Source organism: Apium graveolens, chromosome 3 (assembly GCF_009905375.1).
Source record: "Apium graveolens cultivar Ventura chromosome 3, ASM990537v1, whole genome shotgun sequence".
NCBI classification, from domain to species: Eukaryota; Viridiplantae; Streptophyta; class Magnoliopsida; order Apiales; family Apiaceae; genus Apium; species Apium graveolens.
Genome location: NC_133649.1, coordinates 88,286,335 through 88,312,044, shown reverse-complemented (window position 1 = coordinate 88,312,044; position 25,710 = coordinate 88,286,335). Strand labels below are relative to the sequence as shown.

General features: G+C 35.5%; 1 long non-coding RNA gene and 1 other non-coding gene across 2 annotated transcripts; both read left to right on the top strand.

Moving 5' to 3' along the window:
• Window positions 1–5,937: 5,937 nt before the first annotated feature.
• Window positions 5,938–6,044, top strand: LOC141715937 (small nucleolar RNA R71). Its single transcript, XR_012572677.1, has one exon. It is a non-coding gene; the product is annotated as a small nucleolar RNA R71 (small nucleolar RNA).
• Window positions 6,045–19,019: 12,975 nt separating this feature from the next.
• LOC141710813 (uncharacterized) lies at window positions 19,020–21,785 on the top strand. The gene is made up of 5 exons (XR_012571068.1): window positions 19,020–19,224; window positions 19,419–19,855; window positions 20,028–20,111; window positions 20,941–21,018; window positions 21,659–21,785. It is a non-coding gene; the product is annotated as an uncharacterized LOC141710813 (long non-coding RNA).
• The last annotated feature ends 3,925 nt before the right edge of the window (window positions 21,786–25,710 follow it).

Genomic DNA, 25,710 nt, shown 5'->3' with positions numbered 1-25,710 from the left:
CATAACCGTGGATGCATAAGGGATGTTCATATGCTTTGCTCCCCTCAAAAACTTCAGAATTCCTTGGTAGATAAACTCACCAAGGTCCACATAGTATTCCTCATTCAGAATTGCCCACAACAGCTGTGCTATCTCAACTGTGACCTCGTGTGCATGTGAAGAAGGCAAAATATTAGCACATATAAATGCATTCCATGCACGGGCATACCTGTTTATGGCGATCGCCGGAAAGTGATGATACTCATTATTGGCTGGACTGCGGTTCCAAACTGTGCCCGGTCGACAGAGAGTCGCACAAATCAAATCCAAGTCAAAATCCTCAGCAGTCTTTTCATTCCAGTTCTCCTCCTCGGGCTTCCTCTCTCACTGTCCAATCACACGGCGAATCGCCGCAGGATGATAATCAACCGTCAGCCCACGGACTACAGAAAACCCATTCTTTTCAGCCTTCGCGTTCGCGTAGAACTCGCGAACAACGCTCATCGGTACTGCTTCGGGTGACTCACAAAAAGCTATCCACCCCTTCTCTGCAATCATGGGCAACAACTCACCATCCCTCCCTGATGGTAAAAACCCCCTCTCTTTCAGAATCGGCTTCCCCAACAGCCTAGTGTACTTCTCCTCCGCCGCTCTGTCAGTTAACCGAGGTCTTGCAGCAGTACCCCTCGATGAATCAGCAGTAGGAACTGTGCTGCTGCTGTCAATAGTGCGTGCTCTCTTGGGTGCCATTGATTCGTGAATAAAAGTGTGTAAGAACTGATTTTTGATGTTTGTGAGAGGGTTTAAGTGTAGGAAGTTTTGTGAGAGATATGTAGGATAGGTGTATGTATATATAGGGTGTGGATTAGATTAGGGTTTGGGAATTAAGGGATAAAATGATGGGGTAGTGGGAATAATTCGTGGGTTTATGGGCTACAACTATTTTTGTGTTTTATTTCTTTTTTTTTTTCTGAACTGTAAAAAAAATTCTGGAACTCGACCCCTGCGCGGCCGCTCAGCATATCTGCGCGGGCGCGCAGCAAGCTGCGCGGCCGCTCAGCATAGCTGCGCGGGCGCGCAGAGGGTCTCTGGAAAAAAATTTTTTCAGCCCCTGTTTTCTGATTTTTTTGTGTTTTTGGATAGGTTATTAACTTCTAAGGGTTCCTGTAACAACAATTCATGGGTTGCCTCCCACGCAGCGCTTCTTTTTCGTCATTAGCTTGACGTTCCGTACCTTTCTCAAGTAGTCAACAAAATGGCACTAACCACCTCTCGGTTTGCCATGTCCCCATAGTAGTGCTTCAACCGCTGACCGTTAACCTTGAATGCTTGGTCCGAATCATTCTCAAAAATTTCCACCGCTCCATGTGGAAATACAGTTTTGACAATAAAAGGTCCAGACCACCTTGATTTCAACTTCCCAGGAAAAAGTCGGAGCCGAGAGTTGAATAAAAGAACTTGTTGCCCTGGCACAAATAACTTAGGATGTAGCTTCCTATCGTGCCACCTCTTCACCTTTTCCTTATACATTTTGTTATTCTCGTACGCTTGAAGTCGAAATTCATCAAGTTTATTAAGCTGAAGCATTCTTTTCTTACCAGCTGCATCTAAATCCAGGTTCAATTTCTTCAATGCCCAGTAGGCCTTATGCTCAAGCTCCGCTGGTAGATGACATCCCTTATCGTACACCAACTGAAACGGTGACATCCCTAGTGGAGTTTTGTATGCTGTTCTGTAAGCCCAAACAGCTTCATCGAGCTTTAAAGACCAATCCTTCCTTGACGGACAAACAACCTTCTCTAGAATGCGCTTTATCTCTCTGTTAGACACTTCCGCTTGACCATTTGTTTGCGGATGATAGGCAGTAGCTACTCGATGATTCACATTATAACGCTGCATCATAGAAGTGAACTTACGGTTGCAAAAATGCGATCCTTCATCACTTATGATTACCCGAGGTGTTCCAAACCTTGTGAAAATTTGCTTATGAAGAAAATTTAGCACTACCTTTGCATCATTTGTCGGTAAAGCTTTAACTTCGACCCTATTTTGAGACATAATCGACTGCCAGCAAGATGTACTGATTATTGCAAGACGCGATAAAAGGCCCCATGAAATCGATTCCCCACACATCAAAGACCTCGACTTCAAGCATCACATTTAATGGCATCTCATCCTTCCTTGACAAATTTCCCACTCTTTGGCAACGATCACACCTTAAAACAAACTGATGAGCATCCTTGAACAAAGTAGGCCAGAAAAAACCTGCTTGCAGAATACGAGCTTCCGTCTTCTCACCTCCATAGTATCCACCATAAACCGTGGAATGGCAAGTCTCGTAATATCCCCTCCGTCTCACAGAACGGGATACATCTCCTGATGATCTGGTCAGCTCCCTGTCTAAACAAATATGGTTCATCCCACATATACCACTTCACCTCATACAGAAACTTCTTCTTTTGAGCGGATGTCAAATTAAGAGGCATTATATTGCTGACAAGATAGTTTACAATATCTGCAAACCATGGTTCTTCCTCCTGAATTGCAAACAACTGCTCATCCGGAAAAGATTCATTGATTAACGTCCTATCTTGTGAAGTAGAATCGGGATTCTCCAACCTAGAGAGATGGTCAGCTACTTGATTCTCAAGTACCTTTTCTATCTTTGATCTCTAACTCAAATTCCTGAAGTAAAAGCACCCAACGAATGAGTCTCGGCTTCGAATCCTTCTTAGAAACCAGATAGCGAATAGCTGCATGATCAGTGAATACTGTTACTTTCATACCAAGCAGATAAGATCGAAATTTCTCAAAGCTAAAGACTATAGCCAAAAGCTCCTTCTCAGTAGTGGTGTAGTTCAATTGGGCCCCATTTAAAGTCTTACTCGCATATTAGACCACATGGAAGATATTTTTCTTGTGCTATCCCAGAAATGCACCTAGCGCATAATCACTCGCATCATATATCATCTCAAACGGTTCTGTCCAATCTGGTGCTGTAATAACTGGTGCAGTGATCAAACTCTTCTTGAGAGTCTCGAATGCTGCCAAACATTCATCATCAAATTTGAAAGGCACATCTTTCTCAAGCAAATTGCACAACGGCTTAGATATCTTTGAAAAGTCCTTGATGAATCGCTGATAAAAACCCGCATGACCAAGAAAACTACGGATTCCTTTCACAGAATTGGGTGGGGGAAGATTTTCAATGACTCCCACCTTGGCCTTGTCCACCTCCAGACCCTTGCTAGAGACCTTATGCCCAAGGATAATGCCTTCACGCACCATAAAATGACATTTCTCCCAATTAAGCACCAAATTAGTTTCCACGCATCTTTTGAGTACGGCGCGCAGATTATTCAAACATTCATCATATGAGTGTCCAAAGACGGAGAAGTCATCCATGAACACTTCGACGTTATTTCCAATCATGTCAGAGAATATAGCCATCATACATCTCTGAAAGGTGGTCCGGGGCGCCACATAACCCAAACGAAACTCTACGAAAAGCAAATGTGCCAAATGGACAAGTGAAGGTAGTCTTTTCCTGATCCTCTGGTGCAATACAAATCTGATTATACCCGGAATAACCATCCAGAAGACAAAAATACTCATGACCCGCTAATCTGTCAAGCATTTGATCAATAAATGGAAGGGGGAAGTGATCCTTCCTTGTGGCTTTGTTCAATTTTCTATAATCCATGCATACTCTCCATCCTGTAACTGTTCGAGTAGGGATGAGCTCATTCTTTTCATTTGCGACCACAGTGATACCTCCCTTCTTAGGTACACATTGTACGGGGCTCACCCACGAGCTGTCAGAAATAGGATAAATGATGCCTGCATCTAGCCATTTCAGAATTTCTTTCTTCACCACCTCCTTCATGATGGGATTCAGTCTTCGTTGCTGTTCCACAGTTGGCTTACTACCTTCCTCTAGCAGAATTTTATGCATACAATATGAAGGACTTATCCCCTTGATGTCTGCTATGGTCCATCCTATAGCCGATTTGAATTCTCTCAAAATCCTTAAGAGCTTGTCTTCCTCACTACCTGAAAGGTCAGATGAAATAATAACAGGTAACGTAGATGAATCACATAAAAAAGCATACCTCAAGTGTTCAGGTAATGGTTTGAGCTCCAAGGTAGGTGCTTCCTCTATTGATGGTTTGAGCTTCCCTTCAGCATTCTTAAGGTCAGAAGTACCTAGAGATTCAAATGGTATGTCCAGCTTTCGCTTCCATGGAGAAGCATTCAGATATTGTAATTGCTCGTTGCTATCTTCATCATCGCTGTCAAAATCCCCCAATAAGGCCTTTTCCAATGCATCAGACATTAGCATGTGCTCGAGTTCCGAAGTAACCGCGGAATCAATCACATCCACTTTTAAGCACTCCTCATCTTCTGTAGGGAATTTCATTGCCTTGAATACGTTGAAGGTCACATCCTGATCTTGGACCCGCATAGTAAGTTCCCCTTTTTGCACATCTATCAAGGTACGGCCAGTAGCCAAGAAAGGCCTCCCCAAGTTTATGGGAATCTTCTTATCTTCCTCAAAATCCAGAATAACAAAATCTGCTGGAAAGAAGAGCTTATCCACCTTGACGAGCACATCCTCAACTATGCCCCTTGGGTAAGTAATGGAACGGTCCGCCAATTGTAGCGACATGTATGTGGGTTTTGGATCAGGCAGATCCAGCTTTTTAAAGATCGACAACGGCATCAGATTAATGCTTGCTCCCAAATCACAAAGGCACTTGTCAAAAGTTAGATTGCCAATGGTGCAAGGAATGGTGAAGCTTCCTGGATCTTTCAGTTTTGGTGGTAACTTTTGTTGCAGAACAGCGCTGCATTCTTCCGTGAGAGCAACGGTTTCAAGGTCATCCAGTTTCACCTTCCTTGAAAGAATAGTCTTCATAAACTTCGCATAACTAGGCATTTGTTCCAGAGCCTCAGCGAAAGGTATATTGATGTGAAGTTTCTTGAACACCTCCAGAAACTTCCCGAACTGCCTATCCAGCTTTTGTTGCTGCAATTTCTTAGGAAAAGGTGGTGGAGGATAGAGTTGTTTCTCCCCTGTATTAGCCTCAGGTAGAGTGTGTTCAACAGTAGTCTTCCTTAGTTCCGCCGCTTTCTCCTTTTGCTTAGATTCTTCTTCTCTAATTTCAGCTTCTACTTCTTTTGCCTTTTCAGCCTCAGCTACTTTTCCAGACCTTAAGGTAATAGCCTTGACTTGCTCTTTAGCTTCCTTCCTGCCTGGTACTTCCGTGTCACTGGGAAGAGTGCCAGGTTGACGATTGAGCACTGCATTGGCTAATTGACCGATTTGATTTTCCAAGGTCTTGATAGAAACAGCTTAAGTTCCTCAAAATCAGCACTAGTAGGTGCAGCTGCACTTCCCTATTGAGGATATGATTGCCTTGTAGCATACTGCTGTGGTTGCTGGAATCCAGGTGGGTTAAACTGTTTACTCACTCCTTGCTGATATGGTGGCTGAATAGCATTCTGATTATTCCCCCAGCTGAAATTTGGATGATTTCTGTTATTAGGATGATAGGTCGCTGGCACAGGCTGCTATTGTCGCTGATAATTATCACATACTGAACAGATTCGTTGACATGAGAACACTGATCCGTAGCATGAGAACCTGCACAAAGCTCATAAACCATAGCTATTTGATTAACTCCATACGTAGCCAGAGAATCGACCTTCATTGATAGCGCTTGGAGCTGGGCTACAATAGCGGTGGCTGCATCAACTTCCAGAATACCTGCTACCTTGCCTGACGTCATCCTCTGAGTTGGGTTTTGATGCTCATTTGCAGCCATCGTCTCTATAAGATTATACGCCTCAGTATAGCTTTTAGCCCATAAGGCTCCTCCAGCTGCTGCATCGAGCATGGGCTGAGATTGGGCCCCCAAACCATTATAGAAACCAGTGATCACCATCCAATCCGGCATTCCATGATGTGGATATTTTCTCAACATTTCCTTGTAGCGTTCCCAAGCCTCGCACATAGATTCTGTAGGTTGCTGCGCAAACTGAGTAAGAGCACTCCTCATAGCAGCAGTCTTTGCCATTGGATAAAACTTCACCAGAAACTTTTGCGCAAGATCTTGCCACGTAGTGATGGACCCAGCTGGTTCAGAATGTAACCAGTCTTTAGCCTTATCCCTCAGTGAGAATGGGAAAAGCCTCAACTTGATAGCCTCATCAGTCACGCCATTATACTTAAAAGTGCTACAGATCTCGACAAAATTTCTTATGTGCATGTTGGGGTCTTCAGTTGCCGCTCCTCCAAAAGAAACAGAATTCTGCACCATCTGAATAGTGCCCGGCTTGATTTCAAAGGTGTTAGCTTGAATAGCCGGATGAAGGATGCTTGACTTAATGTCATCAATTTTAGGCCGAGAAAAATCCATAAGAGCTGGATCAGCTTGAACAACACGATCTCCCATGTTTACTGGTTCTTTCTGCTCAGTTCCTGAATCCGAATCCTCAAAATCTAACTTCTCTGGAATATCAAGAACTTCGTCTGTCTCCTCAGCTGTATCTAAAGTCCTCTTGCGAGCACGAGAACGAGTTTGCATAAACGCTTGCTAAAGTACCTGAAACACAACCGAAAAGAGTAAGTAACTACTACGTCCTAATCACTGAGTCCTAATGACCAATGATGGTAAGTACATAAACTAAACAAATACGCCGAGTCCCCGGCAGCGGCGCCAAAAACTTGTTAGGGCGAAAACACGCGCTAATATTCACGCAAGTATACGCGTTCGCAAGTAATATAGAATACTTTCTAGTTCGTTCCCTCAGAGACTCAGACTAATTTATTGTCTAATTAAACTCACTCACCAATGTATGATTACTTCTCAATGTTAAGATAATAACACTTAAAATTGTTGATCAAATATTAACTATAATTAACTACTTAATTAACCACTTAACTAACACTTCAAATTATCAATAATAAAACACTCATGAGATCACAACTTCATTATTACTTCCTTCTATAGCCATTGTTATTACCTTTAGCATGTGACAGTGATGATATTAATCGAATAACACAAAACTGATAAAAGCCAACTTTCATTGTACTAATACCATTCTACCAAACATCCACAATTAAGATAGAAGTTGAATAGTCATCAATTATGTTGAGTTCCTATATGTCTACAGAAATTGACAACACAACGATTTAAGCACAAGTTATCCCTTTTGATTACATAGGGCAAATAAAACTGTTAGAGTTACCCACTAATCATGCACAACGTACATGAACCTATGCTAGCATGGCAAGTTCTAAATCTCAAGATCCACCATCGCTTCACAAGAGATTAACACCCTATCTTATATGTTCGCGACGCACATAAGACGAATATGCACAACCAATACTAGATATCATGCAATCATCACACACTAAAGTATTAAACAATTAACTAAAGAATTCCATAATAAATCCGTTGTAACCCCCATGATCACGATTAGCCCATAATAGAACTTATCGCCATCATGGGTTCATATGAAATCATGACAAACAACACAAGAAAATAATAACTACACTAATTATATTAAAACAGAGTACGTCACAAGAGTAAATAAGTCAAAGCAAGAAAACTAGCATCCAACGTTATAACGAAACAAGAATCACAAGAATATATGCTTCCTCTTCGTTGCGGTGTGCTAAATCGGTCTTCTTCCTTATCTCCTTTGCTTCTTGCGTAAAACACAATCTAAAACATAATCTCCTTAATACTCTCCATGAAAACGTCTCAAATCTACCTATATAATAGTCCCATAAAATTCAGATTACATAGAAGTTGGAAGCCACACAGAAGTAGAAGTCTAAAATAATTCAGCTTTTTCCCCGACCTTGCGCGGCCGCTCAGCATATCTGCGCGGGCGCGCAGGCTGCTGCGCGGGCGCGCAGGCTGCTGCGCGGGCGCGCAGGACCCTACTGGAAAAATTCCAAGCTTGCTCCGTTTCTTCGCCGTAATCTGCCCAATCCTTTCCTCTCGCAATGGTGAACACATGCCAAGGCTTATTCTTGATGATTCCTCCCCCGAAATGCAACTAATACCCTGAAATGCATAAACACTAGAAAAACGCATCAAATACACAAAATACTTGATTTCACGACACCAATATAAACCATTTTAAGACGTTCTAAGTGGTATAAAATGCCACTTATCAATAACCTCATGATTTTTCCAACTTATTCAATCTCAAACAAGAGCTACTAACTATACTTAAGGTTCATCAACCAACAACCAAGATTTATAACCCAAAATCATTATAATTTCAACAAAACTCTAAACATACAAGAATCATGCTCTCATGAACTATAACAAACAAAACGAAACCTAATACTCAAAGTAAAGTTAGGGTTTGGATGGGTTATACCTTTCTTGGAGAGTGGAGAATCACTTAGGAAGCCTTAAATAACCACTAACTATCTCTACTAAGCTTGGATCTTGAAGAAAACATAAGAAAACACAAAGTTAGTTTCTTGAAAACACTATTCACCAAGAACTTTGATGAATTGATTAGCTATGTTAAACATGGAATCTTGAGCTTAAACTTATGGCTCATCTAAGTTATGAATTATGGAAGCTAAAGAAACAAACCTCTTGATTTTTGAAGGTGTGTAGCTTGAGTTTTGAAAATTCTCCTTTGCTTTTCATGGAAAAGCCGAGAGCAAGAATGAGGGGGGAGAAGAAATGCTTCTTGTTTGGTTGCTTTCCCTTTTTGTTTTGTTAATTACCTTTTACCATGGTAAAAAATGAATGGCTTAAAATCAACTAACAACACACTTCTTTTTGTCATGCTTAGGTCATCATTCTTATGTCATCTTCCCATGCTTGTCCTCTTCTTATTGGTTTGATAACATAATCATCACTAACCTCTTTGATTAACTCCTAATTACTTGCCTAATGACCGCTGATCTGTTATACGGTTCGCTTAACTTTCGTTCTTGTTTATCGTTTGAGGGATCATACCCGGGATCTTAATACTTAGGTTCCCTTAACCTTTCTCAATACATTATATTCCTTTTATGATCTCCTCTTATAATCCTTGAATTAAAATCCTTTTAATCCTGTTACCTTATACTCAATTCTTTCTGTATCTGGTGGATTTTCGGGAAAAAATCAAAGTATTCGAATTTGGATTCTGACGATCTTTACATACACTTATATACCATATAGAGTGCTAATATGATCTCAGAATATCAATAAAAGAACCCCTACATAGTGTGGCATAAAAAGTTTTCTTATTCAGCATAATCAGCAAAAACACTATTCATAAGGGTTTCAAAAATTCCAAAAATTGGGGTTGTTACAATCTCTCTCTGCAAGTTTTTACTCTCTAACAATGGCACCAGTCGTCAAAATCTTGTCTCAAACTGGCTTTATCTATGAGAAGAACAACTTCACTGCTCTAGTGAACAAGGGGATTCAGCAATCTGGCGACTACCACAAAATGATGGATTTTGTGAAAAAGTGCAAACTCAACTATGCCATGCTGGAATCACCCACCATCTACTGTGAGGTTGTTGAAGAAATGTGGACGACTGTAGTGTACAACTCAACTGATAAGACTATCATTTTCACTATTAAAGGTAAGGAATTATGTGTTAGTAGTGATATTGTTAAAGCATGCTTCAAGTTTCCTGATAATACTGTCACTACTCCACACACAGACACTGATATTGTTAATATGCTTAATTCCATGGGCTATGCACTCTCTACTTCTAAATTAAGTGAAATTAGGAGATTGGGTCTTAGCAAGGAATGTAGTTATCTGTGTGATGTAGTCACTAAAGTATTTTCTGGTAAAATCAGCAATTTTGATTCAGTTAATATCTCTATGCTCAACATGCTTTACATACTAGTAACTGATAAATTTTTCAACTTTAGTGATCTAGTCATATTTGAGTTGGGGTTTAAGTTAGGGGAGCTAAATAAGAGGGGCAAAAATGTTTACTATGCTAGATTTTTAATGATGCTTGCTAACCACCTCTCTGAGGATATTGTGTTTGAGAACCCAACCAACAAACTAGATTGTTGGGTCTAAGAAAGGAGAATCATTGCAGATTTGAACAGGGCAAACCATCACAAAGAGGTGCCACTCTTCTATTTTTCAGTTATGGAGGCACCTCAGGTAAGTGAGGTAATTTTAACTGTCTCTATTCTTCCAACCTCAACTATTTCTTTGCCCTCTAGTGTAGCAGTGGCATCTGTGTCTATGACCAGACAGATGCCTACCCAAGCTACCAAATCCAAAATTTCAAAAACAAAGACAAAGAAAGCCCCATCTGGTGTCTCTCAAAAGATGTCAGTTGTAAAATCCATCAAACCTAAAGAGGGGAGTGTGAAGGTGGGTAAGAAAGGTGAGGGACAGGGTGAACATCAAAGAAACCCTAAGGATAAGGTTGGAGAGGTGAGTGTTTTCCAGCCTAGCCACACTGCAGTTTCCCAACAAACTGCAGTGCTTAATAAGGACATTAGCTCATTACTGGTTTCATCTTCCCAAAAGGATGTTACCATTGAAAGAAGCTCTCAGCCAAGAGCACAGGCCAAAAGGGTAAGGGACACAAGCTCACCCCAAGCTTACACTAGAAAGAAGAAATCAAAGACCCTTGGGGATGCACAGGGTTCACACACTGTGCAAACTGGTGCTAAAGACACAATCACTGCACCTTCTCAAAGTCAGGTTGATGTGGCTCCAATAAATATGGAGTCACAGCCAAAATCTCTAATAATTGAAGCATCTGAAACACCAAATTCTCCCACACACTCTTTGGATGTTGACATGATAAACATATCACTTCTAAATTCTCCATCTTTAACTCTCTTGGAGAAGCCAAAAATCCAAGCAAGTGAGCATCATCTTCTAGATGATTTATTGGCTCACTTGCCATTTCTTTCTGAAACTGTTGAAACATATGTGCCAAAATTTTCATCAATCTGCACAGAGTCCACAATAGTTTTCCACTGCAAACTCATTCATTTCTACTCACTCGATAGATATTGTTCATTAGTCGAGTAGTGATTGTATCCCGATGGATAAGATTAACAGCAGTTATCCGTCAGATAGTTAAACTGCTAACCCGACGTATATTCCTTATCCGTCGAGTGTCTCTGCACAGCTTCAAATTTCATCAATTATTACAAATATAGAAGACTTAGTAGTAGTGCAATCACTCCTAGGACTGAGGGAAGGGAGTGAAATGAGTGAGAGTCTGGGTTGCTCCTAGGAAAAAGGAGAGGAAAAGAGTGATCTAAATCTGTCCATTTCTTCAGGACTGACATTTTATCAGGAGCACCAACATCAAGGTACTCACTCCACTTAGGCATAGTATTGTCCGATAAATCTACATCAATATCCTCACAGTCACCTACAAAAATTTGCAATTCATCAGAGAGTGAGCAATGCAAAAAACATATAGAATTCACAGCTTAGTATGTAGTATGTGAAATCTAGATTCATACCGCTAGATAAATAGTCACTGCTGTCAAAATCATCAACACTGTTAAAGTCAGATAATAAGTTTTTAGACCTTGAACTTTCTCCTCGCTCAAAAGTACTTTTTACAGATGATGTATCGAATGTCGAAGGACCTGAACTTATTCTACCATAAACTTTTTTGGTTAGATGTTCTCTAGTTTATAATCCATCTGGGTTAAGAGATTTCCGCGATCGTTTCTACACTCTGGATGCAGGCAATGAGTAAGTGACTACACATTTATCACTTTGACATGTTCATGGAGTTTCCTGTTTTCTCATCTGACATGCTGTAACAAATACATTGTTTATAAACTTGTGAACTAAACATATTGGATGCTTATCAATCTAATAGTATACATTAATGTACACACATATATGTGAACCACACCTGAAAACTCCATGGATTGTAGTTTACGCGCACACGGAGTTTTAGGATTTGCACATGTTTCTCCACATATGTTAACACCTACAAAACTTTTAATAAATCAATAATTAGAGATATAGAACATTAGTTCAATTATGTAAAAATTCGTGGAAAGTTATGATTCTGATAGTTTGTACATCTATTGTTCAATTAAGAATTATTACAAATATTGACCTGATGTTTGAGTACATTCTGAAAGCGATTTGTTCCCAGCGGGAGTGTATATCAAATTATCAAATAATCCTGTATAAGAAGATGGCACTGCACTACAGAATATTGCTTTTTTTTGGCGAGTTGTTTCTTGCCAGGCACGCTAACTTTGTTTTTATCTGGAAAAAAAACTTACAAAATTATGACAGTTAATAACATTTAATTTACGTATCCAAGTCGTGTTCACTTTATTCATTATAAAGTCGTGCCTGATGTGTAGGAAGCATCCAAATGTGACGTGTTTCTTCCAGGAGTGTGTAAAATGGTTTCGCTCAAACTTGTATTTTATGGTAGTGTAGATCGGAATACATTAAGATCCTTGGAACTGTAATTCTTTCCACGCACCCTCACTTGTTTATTTTGATCTAATTTCCAATCAAGAATTTTATATTAGCAAATAAAATCTATAACATTTCCTCAGTAGATACTCATTCATTATTGCTTACCAGGCTGGGTGAGGTGGGGATTTGATCTTGGAACAGTATTGACCTCACATCGGTTGTTAGCCAAAAGTTCAAAACTTGGTTGGAAATCAGTGTCAACCACAACGTCATGGAGATTTGACATTAACAAATGTTCTGTATATAAACTGTCATTACTAATGGGGTGGTAATCACTGTCGCCTGAATCTGCATGATGAACAGGAATTGTGAGCTTTCAGTATCACCATTTCAAATACCAAGTTTAGGAAGCTTACCAGGCGTGGCTGTGTAAATACTGCGCAGAGACTGATTACTTAAATTTACCGTACGCATACAGTCTTCTCCCGAAATTGGTTAACTGCATATTTGAACCGGAATATCTTGTAGTAAATTATTTCTAATTTCCTCATTTTTACTTACATACCCTGCCAATCAGGGTATCATATAAATCAAAAACTATATACTCTACCAAGCGCTTTGAGACATTTTTCTGTATTAAATTGGTTGACTCCATATTTGAACATAAATAATATGGCAAAGTATGTGCTTGTATGTTACTTAATTTCAATTACACAGATTCAAGTCCACTATACCGTATATGTACAAAAATTAATATTACATTAAAAAATAAACACAAACATCATAGACTGGACTAACCTGATTCTTCTGATTCATTGTTAAAGTTATAAACTCTTGATAGAGGTGTTAGATGAGAATGGCGCAAAGAATTACCTGCATCCATGTCAGGATTGATACAAAAGTAGTTATACAATATGAGGCGTAATAATATACACGATTGTTCTACGATAAATGTTCAGTATAGTTTATTTCATATGTCAAGTTACCGTTAATTCCTTGTAGAGGACCACGGCTGAGATGTGCTTCTTTCGTCGTCCACAAACATTGCTTGATCGGTGAAGGTTTGGAACCTGTTTAAGTAACAAATATACGGTATTAGCTATAAGGAAATTCATAGAGTGAACCTTGGATAGAGTTTCTTATGATCTAAAGTGCACGACATACATTGGCTCTGCTTAGGATTTAATCGGCTGAAAGAGGCTTTGGTAAACAATATATCTGGTTTCTGATTCTCCTTCCCACTAACTGCTCGTAACAATGCATCTTCACGCAAACTTGGTGGATTAGATCCAGGTATAACTAAACAAAAGAGTAAAGAAAAACTTATTAATGTATACAACATAACTTATAAGGAATCATAACAGTGGTCACATGAGATATCGTGTATAAATTCAAAAATCAATAGGGTACATCTATCATTGTTGACAGATTTAGACTGGTGATTCTCTGTAGGCTGGAGATTAGTCCTGTATGAAAGAATAGAATTGACATTTCTCCCACAAACCCTATGTTTTGTATCTGGTTCGACAAAATCAACAAATTAGTTAAAAATAAATAGGGAAATGTTTACATGTTGCATCATCATGAGGATTAAAACCTTGTTCACTGGTGGCATCGGATGGATTCAAGGTTTTCTCAATATTACGTCCATGAACACGCTTGAATCCTGAAATTGAACATAATGAGAAGAATGTCATGTACCGTTTCTATTATGAAAACATCAAACAATCTAACCACACAGTTCTGGAGACACCAAGGGAAAATATCAAACAATCTAACAAAAACAGTTATAGAGCAACCAAGGTTTAGAAGCAATACGTTGAGACTGCATTGTAAACTCCAATCAAAGTTTTTAAATTCAGAAGCAGTACTGTAACTCCATTGTAATCCGTCGAATGAGGGAGAGAGGGAGGGGTAGAATGATTTGGAAAAAGAGAGAGAAAATGATGTAACAAATTGGAGAAAATCATGCATGATTTGATTTGTTCAAATCATTTTCCATAGATAACTTTATTTTTGAAATTCAAATAATAACCATATAGATTAAGATGGGTCAACTGAACTTAATTGGGTAGTCCATGGATCTAGCAAAATGTATAGGATTTGGGTCATGGGTAAAATTTTTTACCCAAATTATTAAATGGGTAAATTATGGAGTAGTCATTAGGTATTATAGATTTTTATTCATATATTCAATTAGTGTGTGTGGATCGATCTTTGATGAAACTGATGTTATTTAATCAAAATCAAACGTCAAACATTCAAATATGTTTTTCTGGTTTGTAAGGCCTTTTAAATTTTATGTGATACTTTTATTTTTTTTAAGGAAATGAATGTAACTCATTAAATATTTGTGAATCTGGAGAATGGATTTATAAACTGGGTTGTTTGTGATAAAGAGTTTGTGAATAATAGGGTTGTTTGACGAACCATAACTAGTGAAAATATATATGCCAATTATTCGTGAATAACATTTTTCTTAATAAGTCGAAACATGAACAAATTTTTAACTAGGATAAAACTTTGAGTGGAGTTCAGAAATTTTTAAACGAGTTTAAACATGAACACTTAAGAGTGCAGTTTAGTGCGACTTATTCAGGGCCGTTCATACGAGTTTATACTTAGGGGTGAGTAACATGTCGCAATTAAAGAACCGAGATCATAAGTATGAATATTTTAGGACTCGAACCGGGCAAGTTCTTAGAACTGAACCGTAAATTTGGGTATGGTTATGATCCGAATCAAAAGAACCAAAATTTTATTTTATTACAAATTTTTTTATATTACATTAATGTTTACTCTATTTTTTGGATTTTTAACTAATTTAAATTATTAATTTCATAAATAATTTTTTATTAGGGGTAAATCATTTTATGCTTGACTACTTTCTAGAAATCAATAAAAAATATACTAGTAAAAATAATGAAAACATCGTGTATATTTACATAAATGAATAATAGTATAGCACAATATTTTCCTTAAAATTTATTATAATATGACTGAATACATAAATATAGTTTGGTTCGGTTTTTACAGTTCTACAAATATTATCTTAATTCGTGAATTTAATATTAGATTAACATCTACAAATATAAATTTTAAAATTAAAATAAATAAAAAACCAAAAAAATCATAATAATCAAAAAATCATAATAACATTCAACTTATCAACTTATAAGTTATAAATTTGACTTATAACAGTCATTGATAAGTTTTTACGGACTTATAAGTCATCTTATGACTTATAAGTTACACACAAACAGGCCCAAAGTTTCATCAGTCATTTATCTTTTTTCCTCATGTTTCAACCCCATAAGGCCTTGTGCCTGGCCAAATAATTTATTTTTTTATATAAAAATAAATAACATCTTCTTAAATCATAAAAAAATTAAAATCGAAATTTATGGTATTTTATTTATAAATATGTCAAGTCGGTAGTAATGTTGGATATGGACTAGCGTTGTGCGTTTTGACACGATTTTAAATGAAAATTGAATTGTAACAACTAATATGCGGGTATTGAAAATAATAATCATATCCAAATGAATTATCTTTAGTATGATTTAGTTTCCTTACTTTCGATTTTGGTTTGAAATGGTTTGAAATCGGTTTTAAAACTAACACGTTAAATTTTATATTTTAAGAACTGACACGATATTATATAAATTTATATATTATATAAATAAACAATATGTTTATAACCTTTTTAGTATTTATATCCAAGTAAACTAGGTATATCAAGTCAGAATTACATATCCTACCTACTTATGTTACTTAAAATTCTTTTCAATCAAATGAATAAAAAATATCACGAACTATAAAACAAGTTTTACATAAATAATCATGTGGTATATCTTATAAAAGATATAAATTATGATATGTAGAACGCTTTCTATTTATTGGTTGTCGGTTGTAATTTAGTACGCAAGATAAGGGCGTTAAATTTTAAAGTGTATAATCGGAATTGTCGGATTAAATAGTAAAATAATATTTTAATTTCGGCATATAAATGCTTGATGAGGTGGGTTAGGATCTCACGACTAACATATGCTAATCATTATATTACACATATAGAAGTAAATGTACATTATCAAAATATCATAAACATATATTAATAAATTTCATAATTTATTATTTTTCACATCCAACATACTTTTATTACAATTAAATCAATTTCATCTATTTTTTTATTTTTTTATTTATTATATTAACTTCATTTGAAGTTTTTTTTAAAATGTCATTTGAAGTTAATATGAGTGATTTAATTCTATATACATTATTATATTTTGTTAATTATATGCAATTAAAATAAAAGTTTAGACATGCGATGCATTATTTTATTTCCTAATTTTACTAATCAAGCTATGTTACGAATCGTCAAAATCCGCTAATTCAAACCAACTAAAATTGAACTGAGTGGTTTGATTTTGTTCGGTAAGGCTGAGCAAAACTGAACTAAAACCAAAAAATCAAACTGAACCGTGCTAATTCGGTTCGGTCCTATTTTTTTCATAAATTCGGACCGAATAGGCCGAGATAAAATTCGGTTCGGTTCGGTTTTTTAAAAAATATTTTGGTCCGAACCGAATAGGCCAAATTATAAATATCATAATTTTATATTTTATATATTTTACATATATATTAAAAATTATAATCATAATTTCTAATTTGTAATTGTATTAATACACTATTAAAACTCTACATATCACATTACTTTCATTATATTTTAGATTTTATAATTTGTGGTTTAATTTTTAATGCAATTTTCTTTTTGAATAAAAATTCAGTCTGTTCGGTCCAAAACGGGAACGAACCGAATTATTTCGGTTTGGTTCAGTCCAGTCCACAATAGAACTTCGGTCCGGTTCGGTCCAAGAAAAAATAACTATTACGTTTTTGATCTATTCGGGTTGGTCCGGTTTTGAACCGAACAGACCGAATGTTCATCTCCATTGTTGGATTAAAATTTACAGGTTAATTTAAACATTTTAAGAACTGCTATTATACAATTTGGTTTCGATTTAATATATCCTCAAGTCAAACCGGACCACGGTCACCCGTGTATTATATTCAATGGACCAAATGAGGAAACACATAAGGGTCTTTTGGTTCACGAGACAGTATGAGTTTGAAAGATTAGGTTAATTCTGGTACGAGATTATAATTTTATATTAAAAATATTTGATAAAATAATTTCACCTATTGTTGAAAATATTTGTGATTAAAAAAATAATCAATACTTAATATTTTTTAATCAAATTAATAATCTATTTTTTGGATTGTTTGTAAGTATAACTAATAGTACTTGTTGAATTTCAGTTGGTATATAATTTATAAACAAAACATTTATATAAAAGTCATTGAAAATTTATAATTTAAATAATTAAATAGTAATTTATAAATTTTACAAATAAAATATGACTAAATAATTTTTAAAATAAACATAACTTTCTTAAGATGAAATGTTAGATATGATTTGATGATATCGGTATTTAGCTATCAAAGTTTGCCATCAGCATATATCAGAGTTTGACAAAGATGATGTCATCAGCATTTATCGTCAGTATTTCATGATCAGTACTTGTCATCAGTATTTGTCAAACTGGAAATCAGAAGATATCACAGGAGGATATATTTGCAGAGATATGATACACATAATCTAACAGCTCTCAAGGACATCTGTTCATCCTTTAAGAGAGTATTGTAATCAATTTTTATCCATTATTATAAAAAATGTTCTTCATTGTTGAGTACTTAATTCGATTTGATTGTTATCACTATATTCACCCCCTCTATAGTTTACTTAAAGGCCTAACATAAATGATTATATTGATACCATTATCGTAATACTTTGTTACCTTTTTTATTAGTCTGACCTTTCTCAGATTTACCTTGTTTTATCCTAATATACTATTTCCATTTATGATAACTATGCTTTGTTGACACCCTAGTGTTGTTATAGTTTTGTTTTATCACTACGCCATAGATAGCATACTGTAATCCTTCATCTTGGGGTTGCAAAGAAAAATGTTATAATAGCTTTAAAAACAAATACCTATCGCAACCCCACTTTTTTAATGTTGCCGTATAGTTACGATGTGTTATAATAGCATATATAAATATGAACTTTTATTTATTTTAATATAATTAATTAATAATTATTTACATAAAAACGATTTAGTAACTGAAATATATATTATTCAATTTTTTAGAGTAAATAATGTTTGATTAAGTAAGTAATATATTTTCTGATAATTTGAAAACAATTAAAACTATTATTATATATATACTAAAATATTAATAATCAATAATTAATTTATAGAAAAATGAATATATATAGTTAAAATAAATATATTTTAGTTCTAAAAATTAATCATTCATTAACAAAGTGATTTACGATATAATTTATAAACTAATTTAAATTTTATAATTAAAATTTAAAATATTAAATTATTAAATAATTAATAATTTTAATATAAATATATGAAAAATGAAAATAAATCAGGACAGCGGGAATGTGAAATTTTAAAAGAGGCAAAATTGTCGCCTCGTGTTTAACAAAATTTTTTAAAAAAAAAGCATCTGACGGCTCTCTCACTGTCAATCAATACAATCTCTCTCTCTCTCTCAAAATTATTTTAGGGTTCTTTCTACATACAACCTATACACACGATATATCTCATAAAAAGCCACTACCCAAATCACTCATCACAACCTATAGAAAACCCTAATCAAACAATTAACATCTTGTAAAACATCTAAAACTGTATCTTCAATCTCAAGATCAAATCTCACACGAAGAGCTCAAAAAGATATGTAAAGGTTTGTTATTTACTGTTTGACATGCTGAAAAAACTCTGGTAAAATTTGATCTCATTATTTCATTGTCTCGTTTGCTTTATAAGTTGCTAGTTTTTGTTATATATTGAGTATTTCTCTATTTTCTTGATTATGATATGTCGCCAGTAGAACGAGTTTGATGGGCATAGACTTGATAATTTTTATTTGTTGATTAGGAGGTTTACAAATGCGTTATTTATTGTAGTGAAGGGGAGTAATTGGGATTTGGAGGTGGTTAGGAGGTTTGTTGGGGTTTTGGAAAATTGGGTTTTTTCGCGAAGGAGAAGAAGGGGGTAGGAAATGGGGTGAAATATCATGTCGGGTCTGTATTTTTGGATGAGTATAAAGGAAGGAGGTATGGTGGGTTTTGTTTGGTGTGATGGGGAAGTGTAATGTTAAGGTTTTGATTGAGATGTTACCAAGAGGGCTTATTTGGGCAGGATGTGTTCCAGAAGTAGAATTACTCGCCGGAAGGCTAGTGTGATGGGGTATGATCAATTGAACAAATTCAATCCAGATTGTTTTAGAGACAGGAGGCGGAAGCAAAGCGCCTATGAGGCTGGATCAAGGAAAGTGGCTACTCCATCTAATTTGAAGGGAATATGTGCTTCCGGTAAGTCATTAACTTGATGTTTGGAACATTTACCCATGGTATATACCGAATGTATCATGTGCTATGGATGTTAATAAGCTAATTTGAAGTTTCCACTTTTATGTATTACTGTGAAGCTTTAAATCTTATATGTTATTTAACTTGACTTTGTTTTTATGTTTCGGATTTTCAGATTTACAACAATGTTGCCAAGGAGATTATAAATCGTAGATCACTACTGGTCTCGAATTTTCTTGGAACAAGCTCAAAGGAGCAGGTTTACCACTTTACATACTAGTTTTCTTTTAATTTACAAGTTACGAGCCCGTGATCTATGACTGTTTTTTATTTGAGTTCGTAACCTAATATGGTTTGTATTGAAAATTTGAAACATGACCCTTGGTTGATGATATTTAATTCAACAAAAAGTATTAGATTCTATTTATAGGTATAAATGGAATGAACTTCTTTTTAGTTTGCTCGCGTGGTGATATCAAATAGAAGATTCTGTGTGCATGTCCAGCAGATACACATGGTTCACAAGTTTCATCTGACATGTATCAGGAAACAATAATTAGTAGTTGAAATTGGTGTAAAACCATACATAAATCTTGGACGTCATTCTATAGTTTGAAGCGTACATATGGTGGCAGAGTAGTCTGGTTCAAATATCTTTTTTTAGGTATGATCATCGCGATTCTATTTGCTTTTCACATTGACAAACAGGCTATTTTTTAATGTGTGATTTACTAGTTTGAATCCCGTTTATCGATTATGAGTCATGACTTGCACTTGATGTTAAAAAGAAAAAAATGAAAGCATGATAGTGTAGTCAATCTAGAAGCTAAAACATACTAAATTTCATTTACCTTGGATTTTTTCAGATTGTGATTTTTAGTTCTATATATTGGACAAATTAGATAAATTATAATTTAGTTATATATTAGACAAATTAGTCAAGCTGCTGTTTAATATTCTCGAAAAGCTTCAAACTGGATCCTTGAAGATTCTCGTCTTGATTATATGTTAAGGGTAACATTGTTACCTATTTTCAATTTACAGTTATTTCTCATTCCTAGATGATGTAATATTTCCTTCAATTTCAGGTAGAAGAATGTTTACGACGAAAGAAAGACAAGATTTGTCACTACCTACATTTTACTAGCGAGCCAAAGTTTCTTAAGGTAGGTTTCCTGACATTACTTGGCAAAGACAGTCTTAATTTTTTATTCAGTAATGAGAATGGATGATTTTGTGATAGTATAATGGTCATAGATGATCCAACTATATAATCTGATTGTGCTTTTGCATTTTGCTGATGTATTTGTTATTTTAATCAACTGTTATTTTTTATTGTTTGTTGATCTAGACAGTGAAACATGAGTTGCTATCTGTGTATGCAACCCAATTGATAGTTGGGAAGTGAAGAGTTAAATGGAAAATATTAAGATGGAGTGATTGATTCACAATGATGGCACTTTTGTAGTTGTGTTGTTATAATGTGTATCTTTGTTTATATTGCTGGAAAATAATGTTATGTGTGAGTGTACGTGTCTTTGATTTTCAATTTTTCCTTGCTTTTTTTACTCTTTTAAGCATATTGACATACAGTTGGTGGGATACAATTAGTTTCAGTGTTAGTTGTATTCGTACATGATACTTGATCTCGGGTACCTGGTAGATTATCGTAAGCGATAAATTTTTGAATTTGATGTTTTAATGCTGCGATTTCAATAACTTGTGTATTTCTAGCGATCTCAAACTGGAAAACTTGTGTATTTGTCTCCTCAGATATGAATATGTTGTCTTTGTTTTCTTTTACAGGTGAAGTGGGAAAGTCCTATCGAGGTCATCTTTTTATGGTTTAAAGTGTTTCAAGAAGTATTTTGCTCGAATTGTCTGGTTTCAACTTGCACTATTGTACCATACTTCTTAAGTCAGCTTGATTATGTTGGACTATGACTTATAATTATGTAACACCCCCAGATCCGGGGTCGGGGATCCGGGTCGTCACGGTCTTTCTTTCCACAATATCACTTCACTTAATTAATAATAAATAACCTTATGCTGTGACCCCACACTAACACACACCACAACCCGTTATAGTCTCAGAGATGAAATTTAAATAAGTACAAGTCTTCGAATCCACAATTTAAAAGTTATTACAACCCAAAATGATTACTTGATAAATTTACAGTTAATTGCCATTATCTGCCACAAGTTATAATTATACATAATTGATTCTCAAAAGTAGATGGTCTGATCTACAATAGATCTACCTCTGCAGCTATAGCAGCTACAACATCAACGGGAAGACGCGGGACGCTTCCCACACGCTTGCGCTGGGTCTGCTGGAGTCTGACCATCTTTCCTAACTGTTGTTGTGTGATGAAGAAATAAAGCAAGAGTGAGCCTTACAGCTCGCAAGATAATATATAGTGATAACAATAATATAAGTATCTAAATGGATACTTACTAGAATCTTTTATCGTGTGTAAGATAATTACTAGTATATACTTACTAGTATATGAGCCTTCTCATAGCACTCATGAAAGTCTTGGTCAAAAGAAATGAACCAAGTTGATATCTTAATGCGATGAAGTCGCAAAATATTCAGTATATATATATATACATATATACTTTTCAAAATATGGGAAGTCCTCTTCCATGCATAATATACACAAAGTCCCAGTGTATAACTGTATAAAAAAATATCGTTGCAAGGTGATCTCATATATCTAACCTTGTCTCAACGTTTTTCTGAAAATCTTTGTCATTCATAAGACAATTATTAATTAGATATAAGTTTAAAAGATGAGGTTACCAAATACCCCAATATACTTATATCTTTCCCAATACTACTTGAACTACCACCGTTCAAGTTATAATCAGTTTCAAAAGTTCATCACATAGATGAGACTACAAGACAAGATTTGAATAGATTCAATCTTTGAAATATTATTGAATGAAATAAAGTTACGAGATACTTTATTTAGTCCCGATATATATATATCCACATATATATATCTCTTAAACATTTCGTGGAACCTCTGTTATGTAAAGTATGAACAGAGTTTGAAACATCCAATGAATTTTGGAAAGGAAAAGAATTTTGGCATAAACCAGATATCTTGCTGATCAGGCAAAGATACCAATAAGTAACCTTTTCTACTGTAGATGGATGAATTCCTCACCGGTCATCACCCTGGCCGCATTAGGACCTCGCGCTAGACCGTTACCCGGCCCCTCACGCGTTGATGGACTGCCACCCAGCCACTTACACATTCATAGACCGTACCCCGGCCTGTCGCTTATGCCGACTCAATTAGATGGGCTTACTTCCCGAACGTTGGGCAAGTAATCAATTCATTTACCAAAATTGCAACCTCGTTGCGAATATAAAATACACCACAGAGCCGGATTCCCCAGGTTTTGAGCGAGTATTTAAATCCCCTTAAAAAGGAAGATCTTAAATATAAAAATGAGTTTTGGGATCCGCTCTGACTTTAAAAATCATTTTGAAGACTCGAAAACACTTTAAAGAGTGTTTGGAGTAAAGCTGATTTAATGAAGTAAATCAATCCCCAGAATATTTAGAAAATGATTGAATATTATTATTTAAATAATATTCCCATAAAGAATAATCTTTATAAAAATAATTGAAGTAGAAGTATTAAAACTTATACTTGAAACGAGTATTAAATAACCAAAGATATACTTATATGAAAGTATTATCTTTATTTGAATAATCGAAAATAAGTTTGATTATTGACACCTTATTCTTTAATAAAATAAAGAATATACCTCAGCAAATAATCGGAGTCATAGATCCTCAAATGAATATTCAAATAATATTCATTAAATAATATAAACTGAGTCATAAGCCCTCGAATGAATATTCAAATAATATTCAGATAAATAAATAAAAGGAGTCATAAGCCCTCGAATGAATATTCGAATAATATTCAGATAAATAAATAAACTGAGTCATAAGCCCTCGAATGAATATTCGAATAATATTCATTAAATAAAATAAAGTTATCGAATAAACCTAATTCGATTAATAGTTTTAAAAACTATATCCATATATATATATATAAATATATATATATATATATATATAATATACTCGGGAACATCGACTCCCGGTTTAGAAATATGTTCACCTTTTATCCCCTATACTAAGGGTATACGCAACTACTTACTTATTTCTAGCATAGGTATTATGCAACTATAAGCATTGAAATCAACAGATAGATAACCAGATTACGAAACAGACATGCATATATACCATATTAGCATGCTCCAATATATCGCAAAATTTGCTAATAACAATCATGCAATATCACAAGATAATGCATAATACATATATTTACATCACAACAACAGTATAACGGGTAGAAAACTTGCCTGAGCGACTGGGGTTACGAATGGCTCGGGACGAGTCTGGTAACCTATAAGCAACAAGTAAGTTGGAATTAAACCAAAATCACTTGTAAATCTATACTTTAACTAACTTAGACTCTAACGCTTGTTTTGCGCTCACTGATTCGCTTAAGTCACTCGGGTACCCTCGGCTCCACCATTTTTAATAATTTAACCTTTACGAGTTTTAAGGCGATTCCTTCGCGAGTGTCTTACCAACTGCCTAACACACTTACCATAAATGTTTCATACATTAATTAACCCTTTTCGGTCTTTAACCTATGTTTCAAAGTAAGGCGAGGGGAAAAGTTTCGTTCGCGAAACGCCGTTACTTGAAACGGTCATTTCTCCTAAACCGTGCATCGGAATCGAACGAACTACATATCAAAACGAAGCTCGTAACATGAGCTATCTAAACATGGCAGTGGTCATAATCTAGAAGGGGGTTCTCGGGTCCTAATGTTATGCACAAAAACAGTCTAAAGAAAATCGGATGTTACGACGGCTATGTTTACGCGATTTCCCATATTTAAACCATTCAAAACCAACCACAATTCAACCCCAAATCAATCATACAACCAACATCCCTCCAAACCACATCATAACAGCCCCAAAAAATCCACATTCACCATTTATACTTATTCCCCACATGAACTAAAAGCTTTACTTAGGTTCTTTAACTAATTACCAAGATTTACAACTCCAACAATACAACAAAACCAACTAATCTCTCCAAACTCAACCAAACTTCAACCAATCAAGCATCATGCTTCACATATGCTATATCAAACACATTCAATCCTAATTACTCAAAACTAAAGCTAGGGTTTGTAGTTTATACCTTCCTTGGAGAGTGGAGAATCAAGAGAATGGCTTGGAATCACCCTTAAAGTCCTTATCCAAGCTTAATCTAAACAAAACTTCAAGAACACAAATTTTAGTTCTTGAAAAACACTATTCACCATCTTCTTTCATGATTTATAGAAAAAGATTGGCTTGGATTTAGAAGCTTAAACTTATAGGAAGTATGTAACTTAACTAGGAGGAGCTAGGATAATTACCTTGTAAAATAGCAAGTGGAGGAGCTTGGACTTCCCATTTCTTAAGAAAGAAGCCGAGAGCTTCATGAAGAAATGGAGGATTTGGTGTTTTGTGATTTGTTTTGCTTGGTTGCTAGGTTTTTGTTTTGTTTGATTTAGTCAATTACCTTGTTGCCCTTGAATTTGTGTGGTTCTCATTCAACCACACCTCCTTCCTTCCCATGTCATGCCTACATCACTTTGTGATGTCATCACCCCTCCTTTGTCCTCTTTCTATTGGTTGGATGACATCATCCCCACTAATCCCTTTGATTAGCTTTTAATTGATTGCCTAATGACCGCTGATCTGTTATACGGTTCGCTTAACTTTCGTTCTCGTTTATCGTTTGAGGGATCATACCCGGGATCTTA